We start from the raw sequence: 9,839 nt of genomic DNA on the forward strand, positions 1-9,839 counted from the left end.
GCAATAGTAATAGAAAAAACATGGGGTAAGGGAAATGATGCAATAGGACAGCATGCAATCGAAGAGTGTGTGATAAGAGACGGTTTAACACGGTTGACTTGTAAGGGTTGCGGCAAGATAGTGTATAAAATGAGGCGGCAAAGGTAGGTAGAAATTCGAGATAAAATCAGGATAGGATAGGATAGGATAGGATAGGATAGGATAGGATAGGATAGGATAGGATAGGATAGGATAGGATAGGATAGGACGGGACGGGACGGGACGGGCCGGGACGTGATGGGATGGGATGGGATGGGATGGGATGGGATAGGATAGGTCAGCAACAGATATGGCTGGTAAAATGGGATAAAAGTCGCGTAAGTCACCACTGAAATAAATCGAAAGGACGTTTGATAAACGGCGATTCGGTTCTAGTCCATTAGAACCCAAACAGCATCTGTCCCAACCATACACGTGTGTAGCAAAAGAGCATATGAAGGCAGTTGTTGCTGCCAACTGAATTTTTTTCATATCAAGCTATTATGCAAAAAGCATCACCTGGCTGTCTGGAAGCCTAATTAATAGTGTCATAATAACACGTTTACTTGTCCAGAGCCGGAAAAAAGGAGTTAGGACAACAGAGAAGCCAGAAATGCACGGGTTCAATAGCAAAACCTCAGTAGCAAGGCGCCTGTACCCGCGCCAGAAATGTCCAAGCTGCCAAATGTACAGAAAAGCGAACCCCCGCTCCAGTTGGGCCAAATGTGCTGGCCTCCTTTCCCAACTGGGAAAACTTGGGCCCAGGAGGAAGCTGGCTCAGGCGCACAGTTTGGAAGTTGCCAACCCCAGCAGCTTCCCCTCCTGCCAGCCGTGCCTATGGAAGCGGCGCGGCTGGCCAAAGGCGCGTGCGCGACGCTTCGTCGACATTATGATAACTGTAGGCTGTCAATTCCTGTTCTGCGCCGCGAGCGACCGACACATCCGCTGCTCCGGGCTGCCCAGCCGATATATGCACGACTTTGGGGAGTTAGAATCGAATTTCCTTCTCAGGGAATCGGATGTGCTTCCTGCTGGCTTGTCAGGAGCTTTCTTGGGCGCACGCCAACTGCATCTCTGCATGCGCTGCTCCGGAAACACTACGATGTGAAGGAATTTGTGGCCGCGACTGTTATACTGGCTCGTTTTCGACTCGCCATTGTCGAACATACTACGAGCGCTGGAAGGCATTGTAGGGTGTAAACTTAAACTTCAACGATTCAATAAATCATGGTTTGAAATCATCTGCACTAATATCTAACATTCAGCTCTGAATGGCAAACTTTTATACATGGGACAAAGGGCACAAGAGGTTCATTAGAATAAAATGGACGAAACAAAATTCGCGAGATATGTACCCTTGTAGTAATGGGAATTTCAATAGAAGCTTTGCTGGTGGGCAATGCTAATTCTAATCGGAGTGCACTGAAGTTCTATGTAGGGCTACACGGTATATAGCCATGCGTCACTGCTTCCGCGTGTGGCCGTGCAGCGCACACTGTCACGCATGGTCATTCATCCATCCACATATTAATAATTTCCTTTAAGGAAAGGCGCATCAACTGTATCATTCCCGGCAGACATCGAAAAAAAGTATTATTCATAATCAAGGCGACTGATGCGGCAGAGTATCTGTTGGCAATAGTGTTCCTCCTGGCAGCCGCTGCTGCTGAGGGGCTCAGACAGTGCGAGTCAGTGGCGCGATCGAGTCCTCCAGTCCCCGTGTGATACGCCATACCCCCTCTCCGCTCTCCTTCACCAGCCACCCGCCGCTTCCCATGCTCTGCAATTTCCCTCTCCATTTTCTCCTCTGACAATGGAGGGAAGATTTCCTTCTCTCCACTTTGCCACCTGTCGCATTTTTGCCACCTCTCTTCGTCTTCCCTTTCCCTTCACCAGGGGGATTCCTTCCTCCACTTTTCCACCTGCCAACTGAGGCTTTAGACGGACAGACGGACAATTTTTTTCCTACATGGGGGTTCCAATGTTAACGTACTACAAAATTTCATCGCAGTGCACGACGCAGAGCACCAGGAGGTCCAAATTTTTCCGGAGCCTTCCACTGCAGCGCCTCTTTCTCTCTTCCTGCTTTCGCTCAAACCTTTCCCCTTACCTCATGGCGCGGTTCAGGTGTCTGGTTTGGTTTGGTTTGGTTTGTGGGGTTTAACGTCCCAAAGCGACTAAGGCTATGAGAGACGCCGTAGTGGAGGGCTCCGGAAATTTCGACCACCTGGGGTTCTTTAACGTGCACTGACATCGCACAGTACACGGGCCTCCAGAATTTCTCCTCCAAAGAAATTCAACCGCCGCGGCCGGGATCGAACCAGCGTCTTTCGGGTCAGCAGCCGAGTACCATAACCACTGAGCCACCGCGGCGGCGATTCTGTCTGTTGAGAAGTGACACAGTTACTCGTCTTTTTTTTTTCCTCAACAGAATCCTAAATATAATTATTTGAGGAACGGAAAGGCGCTGTAACTGCGCCTCAACCCCGCCGTGAGTAAAGGGAGGAATGAGGGAGTCAAAGAAGGAAAAGAGAAAAGGGCGCCGTAGTGGATGGTTCCGGAATAATTTTTAACAAATGGTGCTTTTCAAAGTGCGCTAAGGTGGGCGCTCGGCTCGGAAGGTGCAATGGTGCTCGCCGCCACGTGGGCCGCTTTCGGATGCAGGTTGCTTCCAGCGCCTGCCAGCCCTACAGAGGGTTGTATAGTAGCGAAATAATCAGTACGATAATCACGGAGTCACTGGTGCGTACCAATTTGGCATCCCATAAACATCAAAATGGAAGGAAAGGAAGCCTTACAAATAATGCAAAGAGGAAAAGCAACTGGTGAAGATCACATAACTGCAGATCTGTTGGGAGGTTGTGCTAGAAATTGGCCGCCCCGTATACACAATGTCTCATGACCTCGAGCGTACAGAAGACTTGGAAGAATGCTAACATTATCTTAATCCGTAAAAAGGGGGACGTCAAGGACGTGAAAAATTATAGATCGATCAGCTTAATGTCCGTTTATTGCAAGGTATTTACTTCATCATCATCATCATCATCGTCATCCTGACTACACCCACTGCAGGGCAAAGGCATCTCCCATGTCTCTCCAATTAACCCTGTCCTTTGTCAGTTTCCGCCACTGTATCCCCGCAGACTTCTTAATCTCATCCGCCCACCTAACTTTCTGCCGTCCCCTGCTAAGTTTGCTTTCTCTTGGAATCCACTCCGTTACCCTTAAGGACCAGCGGTTATCTTGCCTTCGCATTACATGCCCTGTCCAAGCCCATTTCTTCCTCTTGATTTTAACTAAGGTATTTACTTAGGTAATCGCTAATGAAACCAGGACAACCTTAGACTTCAATCAACCAAAAGACCACTCTGGCTTTTCTAAAATCTACTCGACAATACACTGCATTCGCACCACCAATCAGATGATAGAGAAATGTGCAGAATGTAACCAACCCCCTACACCAGGTGTTTCTGGACAGCATTCAGTAATTCTAAAAAAAAATACCTTTTCTGAGGCAAAAATAGGGCTTTTTCTGCATAGTATTACTAGTGTTGGCGGACACCAACAAACCGGGGAACCTTTTTAAGTAGTAAGCTTGTTAACTAATTTTAATAATTAGCTTTCAAGTATTAGAGTTAGGCGCCTAGGTGCAACTAGAGATTTGTAGCCGGGCATTATTAATAGCCATATGAGCTTTTATAATTTATAAAATGCAATTACCGTTGGCTCTGTGGCTCGACAAAATTTGGCTTTTTTGACTAGTTACGTGTAAGAAAGGTTGCTTTGCCTGCAGGCTTTTCGAAAGCACGTGTATTATCGCACGATGTAGCCAGATTTCGTCGAGCCAACGCGCCGAGGATAAACACGTTTTCGAAATTCTAAAAACTGATATGGCTGTTACTAACGACCTGCTACAAATCTCTAATTTGAACCAGTTGTCTAGTTGTGATAGCTAAAAAGTTAATTTTTAGAAATAAGTAAAGAAGCTTACTACTTAAGTCAATTGACCGGCTTTCTGAGTTCCGCCAACACCAACACTATGCCGCAAAAGCCGTATTTTTACCCCAAAAAGCCTAGTTTTGAAAATTACTTATACCCCTGTCACACGGGCAAGTTTAGTGACACTTTCACGAAGTGCACTTTTCCAGAACGAGTGACACTTTCGGGGCGTGCTGCTACACGGAAAAATAAAGTGCCATTCGGAATTGATGGTGGTAACGATGGCTTTTCAAGTAAGGCACAAAAAATATTAATTTTCGCGCTTCAAAGCTTTAATGTACAGTTAATGTACAGTAGATTGTAAACTACAAGCACTTTTTTATGATTATCAAGGAGCTTTGTGCAATATTGTGACTGTTGCACCGCCACACCGAAACGGTTGCAGATGGTTGCTACGGTCGCCATGCTAGCCGCCATAGCCATACCGCTGCGGCTGCCTAAAAAATTATTGCAGCTGAAAACAAGAATGTCGGAATATGTGCAGTATATATATTTAATGGCAACGCAAATAAGTTTACATGAACAAGAGGGCAAAAAAAAATTAGCTGCGTTCAATAAAACGCTATTTTTATTGCCGACGTTGTATTTTGATTTCGAAACGCTGCTGCCGAGGCTATACACTTCGCCCCTCGGGAAAAGTGAAGTGAGTTCCCCAAACTCACTTCTTGCCGAGTACGTTCAGCAGCGAGTGTCATTAAAGTTCATCGTGTGACACAATGCGAATGACACTGCAGGCGAGTGTCACTCGTTGAAAATGACACTAAACTTGCTCGTCTGACAGGGGTATTAGTCTTCCCTGAAACACCGGGTATATTGCCTTCAGTAATTTGAGAAAGGATTTGAGTCAATCGAAACGTGAGCAATCATGCAGGAATTATGGATCCAGGTGCACAAGAGGCATATGCAAAGGTACTCGACAATACCCACAACGACCATAGTTCTCCATAAAAAGCAAAAAAATCCCACTCGGGAAGGGAGACAGACCGAGAGTCACCATCTCTCCGGTACTGTTCACCGCGTGTTTGCAGGTGGTATGTGAATTGGGAAGAATTGGAGATAAAAAATAATTGGAAAGAAGCTTAGAGTCATTCAATGCCAAACGTGCCAGAGCTTGCGCTCAACCTCCTCCCATCTTTTCAATAAAATATGTGGCTCTTTATTGAACCATCTAAAGTAATAACTCTTAATACTTTCAGGGGAAAAAAAACCCTGGTCATGTGACAGCCCTTTGAATTTCTCAGAAGAGTGCAAAAGTTGGTCTCACTAAAAGATTTACAAAATATCAAATATTTTAGTTCTGCGCTTGAAAAGACTTTAGAGATAATGCACATGCATGCAGGTTTCTTTATCGCACAGCAAAGAAATTTTAGCCCAAAGCTTTTGTGTTGTTTTAATGCATTATTCGCCCCAGGAAACACCGTTGTTGCTCTTTTTTCATACTCTTTCGCGACATTGGTGAGAAATACCATTAGTTTCAGCGCTTCTTTATAATGATTACTATCTCATTAAATGGTTTCAACAATATTGCAGCACAATATATTTCCGGACCAAAAATCTCGAGCAAAGAAATAAGTGTGTTATGCCGCGTTTTCGGCCGTGAATTTCATACACAGGCGTTCCTAATTAAAATATGGAACTTAACCTAATTGGCTGCTAGTTTCATTGTAACTACTCGGCGATTTTTTTTTCTAAGCTTTTTTTCGTTTTACGCTAGAAAAAAAAATCTGAAGTTCAGCGCCACACCTCGAGCCATGGTTGCCCCGTACCGCCACTGCACTGCAGACCACGGCCGTGGTACCACTCAGAATTCTACGGTGGGCTTAAACTAGCAATGGTATGGAATAGAAGCATCAGATGATTCGAGGGGGCCATAGCATTTCGCCTCCATCCAAATGCGACTGGCGAAGCTAGGGTCGAAACCGCCTCTGTCGGGTGAGCATCTAAGCCCCATAACCACTGAGCCACCGCGGCGGCTAGTAGAAAAAGGAAGGATGTTGTGGCCTACATCTCTATCAATTCTTACTAGTATCAGCACCATAATCTTAGTGTTTAGCGCCACTGCACTTGTGTATTATCACAGAAGGATTTTCATCATTGTTTTTACCGAAGCTTATGGTGTTTAGTCTTAAAGATAAGGTACTAGAGGAGTCATACACTGTTGATAACGCGAGACGACTGAATGTTGAGCGGCAGCAACCGATGCAACAGCGAAAACGCGCTGTTATATATATAGCCAAGGCTATTCGCTTCGTGCAAGCGGCACACCCGCACCTTCGTACGCCGCGTCGCGAGGAACATAGCCTCGTGCGATTACCGTTTATCTATGGTCTAAGTTACTCTTTAGCCGCAGGATAACTGAGATATGGTGTCTCACCTGTGTGACGATTTTCAAAGGCCTCAGATTGAATTGCTTGCATAGGTTCTTGTGTTCTTTCCATCACCACTGCCGAAGTCACGAAGTAGCTGATGTGTTCAGTACAGAACGTAGCCTACTAAAGCCACCTTGCTGCCGCTATCAGAACACCGCTTTTGAGCTGCCAAACGATCGGCACGCGTAGCTGCGGCGACAACATGATTTCGTTTCCCTACGTCATGTGTACTCAGTCACTGCGATTAAGCCTTCACAACGGTTTAGTCATGGCGCTGTGGACCGATTTTTATTTTTCAGCCGGGACCATATACAAATGCTTCGTGCCGACACGGAGCCGCCCCCTCGAGCACTCTTATCTCGTTAATGCTTGCTGCAGCGCGCTTCCCGGGCAGAGTATGACTCTGGGGAACCGGCGAAAGTATGCCGAGCAGTGAAGTGGCGGTACGGGGCAACCGTGGCTCGAGGTACGGCGCTGAACTTCAAAAAACTTTTTTCTCGCTTAAAACAAAAAAGGATGCGATACAAATCGCTGAGCAAGGTTTCAATGAAACTAGTAATCAATCGGGCCACATTTCATATTATTATTAGGAACGCATCCGTACGAAATATATGGCCGAAAATGAGGCACAACACACTTTTTCTAAGTTCAACATTTTTTTTTCTGAAATGTGTTGTAATATAGTTTAGTCCATTTAATGAGATAGTACATATTACAGAGAAGTGCCGGAGCATAAGATGTTGCTCACCAACGCTGCGAGAAAGCACAAAAAATAGCAAAAACGATGTTTCTTAAGGAAAAATAATCAGTTAACACAAAAACTTTGTGCTAAAACTTTCTTTGCCGGGCGATAAAAAACCCCAATGCATATTCATTATCTCTAAATACACTGCGAGCCCAAAACTGCAGTATTTGTTTTTTCGCAAATGTTTTAGTCAGCCCAACTTTTGCACTTCTCTGATAAATTTAAAGGGCTGTCACAGGACGAGGAAACTTTTCCCCCCCGAAGTTATTGACTTTAATTACTTAAGACCGTTTAATAAAGAGCCGCAGATTTTATGAACAACATCGGGGAGGAGGGGGGGGGGGGGGGATTCACTCATGACATTGCCTTGCTAAGTAACTCAGGGGACGACTTACAAAGCACGATCAAGGATTTAGACAAAACGCTTGCTCTAAAAATAAATATGCAGAAAACTAAACTTAATGTTCAATAGCCTCGGAAAAGAGCAGCCGTTTACGATAGGCAGAGAAGTGTTAGAAATGGTTGGGAAATGCATTCAATGAGCGCAAATCTGAATCACGAAAGTGAAATAATCAGGAGAATAAAAGTGGGGTAGAGTTCATTTGGCAGGTACCATAACATAACTGCCCGCATACCTGAAGAAGAATCATGGCAGAACCAGAGGCAGAAACGAAAAATGACTAACTTTAAACTGCGGACAACAGAGAGTTGCGAGAAGGAAAAGTATTGTTGATGTAACGTTATGAGACAGGAAGGAAGCTATCTGGGTCAGAAAACAAACGCGAGCTAATAACATCCTGGCCGAAATAAGGAAGAAATGGGTAACGGTCTAGATTCCAGGATAAGGCAATTACAGCAGGAGGCGGCAGTCAGGCGGGCGGATGAGATTCGGAAGCTTACGGGGATAAAATGGCCGCTGCTGGCACAGGACAGGGTTGATTAGAAAGATATGGCAGACGCCTTTGTCCTTCAGAGTCTGATGATGATCATGCTAACAATTTCCGAGGCGGGTATGAATCATATGATTATTCCGCCCTTTATTTATCACTCTGTTTTGTGATAGCCAAGCTTACTGCAGGTTAGCTGCGCTTAAATTCACTCCCAGCCTGCTTCTTTCTTTTTTTTCCTCTAGAGATAACGGTCTTCATCCCTGCTACATTCTACATTCAAACCATGCCAATATTCTGCGTCCAAGTGAGCATTTCAATAGCAATCATGACTTTTTCATCAGATGTGGGTGCCTGCATAACAAACAGTGCGATAAACGAAGCGGGGGAACGTACGCTTTATACGGTGTCATCATACGGCACCTAGCTTAGCTGTTACTTTGTGGACCGTAATTAAAGATGTGTTCATCCGACTTAAGATGTGAAGTCTGCACGAATTTTCACCCGCTACCTCCTGGCTACCGTTACTTGAAGCAATAAAGTCTGTGGGGCCCCGGTAGCGCTTTTAGCGTTCTTTTTTCCCCACACCCTTTGCGCAGAGATGAGAGCCCTGTATTTAAAAAAGAAAATAACTTTAAACCAAAATGTGAAGAGGTCGAAGGCGTAATCGCGCGAAATCCTGAACTTAAACATTTCACTCGTGCATAAATTGTGTCCTTAATGCGAGTCCACGTGTCTTCGATAAAAGGGCTCCTTGATGCAGAAGAAAAACGCTCAGTGTGCACATTCAAGAGATTATGTACCATAAAAGCATACACCTGAGCGCTCACTTCAGACATAATACGCCGCGCTTCTCGGCACCGTCAATAAAGCAGAGCTCTCTTTATTTTGAAAGTCTTTCAACCGGGTCAAGCTGTAAAAAGGAAATGGCTGAAGCGAACGTGCTCTGCTTCACGATGAGCTTCCGAGTGTCGACTGAGCTCGGAGATACGATGAATAGTAGATTACGTGGAGGCCAAAAAATGTGATGAAAAGCCGCCGCAAAGGGCCGGCCTACGCCCCGCATTCGCTACTTCAGGTGCTGCTACGAAGCTGTCATTCGCTACTTCGATTCAGCTTCTTTCTGTCACCACTGCGTTCAAGCAATGATGTCTGGAACGAAAGAAACAACGACCCTCACCCGAACAAGGTATTTTGTGCGCAATAGGGGGGCCATTACGATGTGTTTGTGCCAGCAAACGATTATATAAGCAGCGTTCTTAGCCTGAACAACGTACTCATCCGTAAAAATAATTAAGGTGGCCGTATACTTGGCATGACATCAGACTTTCTATTAGTGATGCTCTCCTCTTCATTCTCGATTCAGCGCATGCTTATTCAATGCTCTTCCGTCATGAGTGCTTTCATGAGTTCGTAAATATCACTATACAAGAGGAAGGGAGGGTGACTACAACCTTCTTCTCATGAGTGGGTGTCTATGAAAAAAGCTTTACACAAAAAGCCTTCTCGCTTGTTTTAATAGATAAAGTAGCACTTCTTTTCATAAGGGGGTGTATATGAAAAAAGCTTTACACAAAAAGCCTTCTCGCTTGTTTTCATAGTTAAAGTAGTGCTACAGTCACAATTCCGAAAATCTAAGGTCTGTTGAAGTGAGGTCTCCAGCCCAAGCAAGGGGCCTCCACCCTCCACCTGCACCCACCAGAAGTAACGCTCGCCAGCTACCTCCCTACCGTCCACCAAGCTGAAGGGCTACCCGCCATCCCACCGCTACCCTGGATCCGCCGACACACTCCACCCCAGACCAACTTCACCCTCCAGAAG

At 45.3% G+C, this 9,839-nt stretch overlaps 1 protein-coding gene across 1 annotated transcript in view; it reads right to left on the reverse strand.

The window, feature by feature from the left end:
- The window catches only part of Gycalpha99B (guanylate cyclase 1 soluble subunit alpha 2), a 198,036-nt gene extending 191,521 nt beyond the window's left edge, over positions 1-6,515 (reverse strand). The window contains exon 1 of the mRNA XM_089566075.1: positions 6,392-6,515. The gene's annotated coding sequence lies outside the window, so the exon portion shown is untranslated. The remainder of the gene's footprint in view (positions 1-6,391) is intronic.
- Between the last annotated feature and the right edge of the window lie 3,324 nt (positions 6,516-9,839).

The sequence above is a fragment of the Amblyomma mixtum genome, chromosome 1, assembly GCF_055824585.1.
Source record: "Amblyomma mixtum isolate Tamu chromosome 1, ASM5582458v1, whole genome shotgun sequence".
Classification (NCBI taxonomy): domain Eukaryota; kingdom Metazoa; phylum Arthropoda; class Arachnida; order Ixodida; family Ixodidae; genus Amblyomma; species Amblyomma mixtum.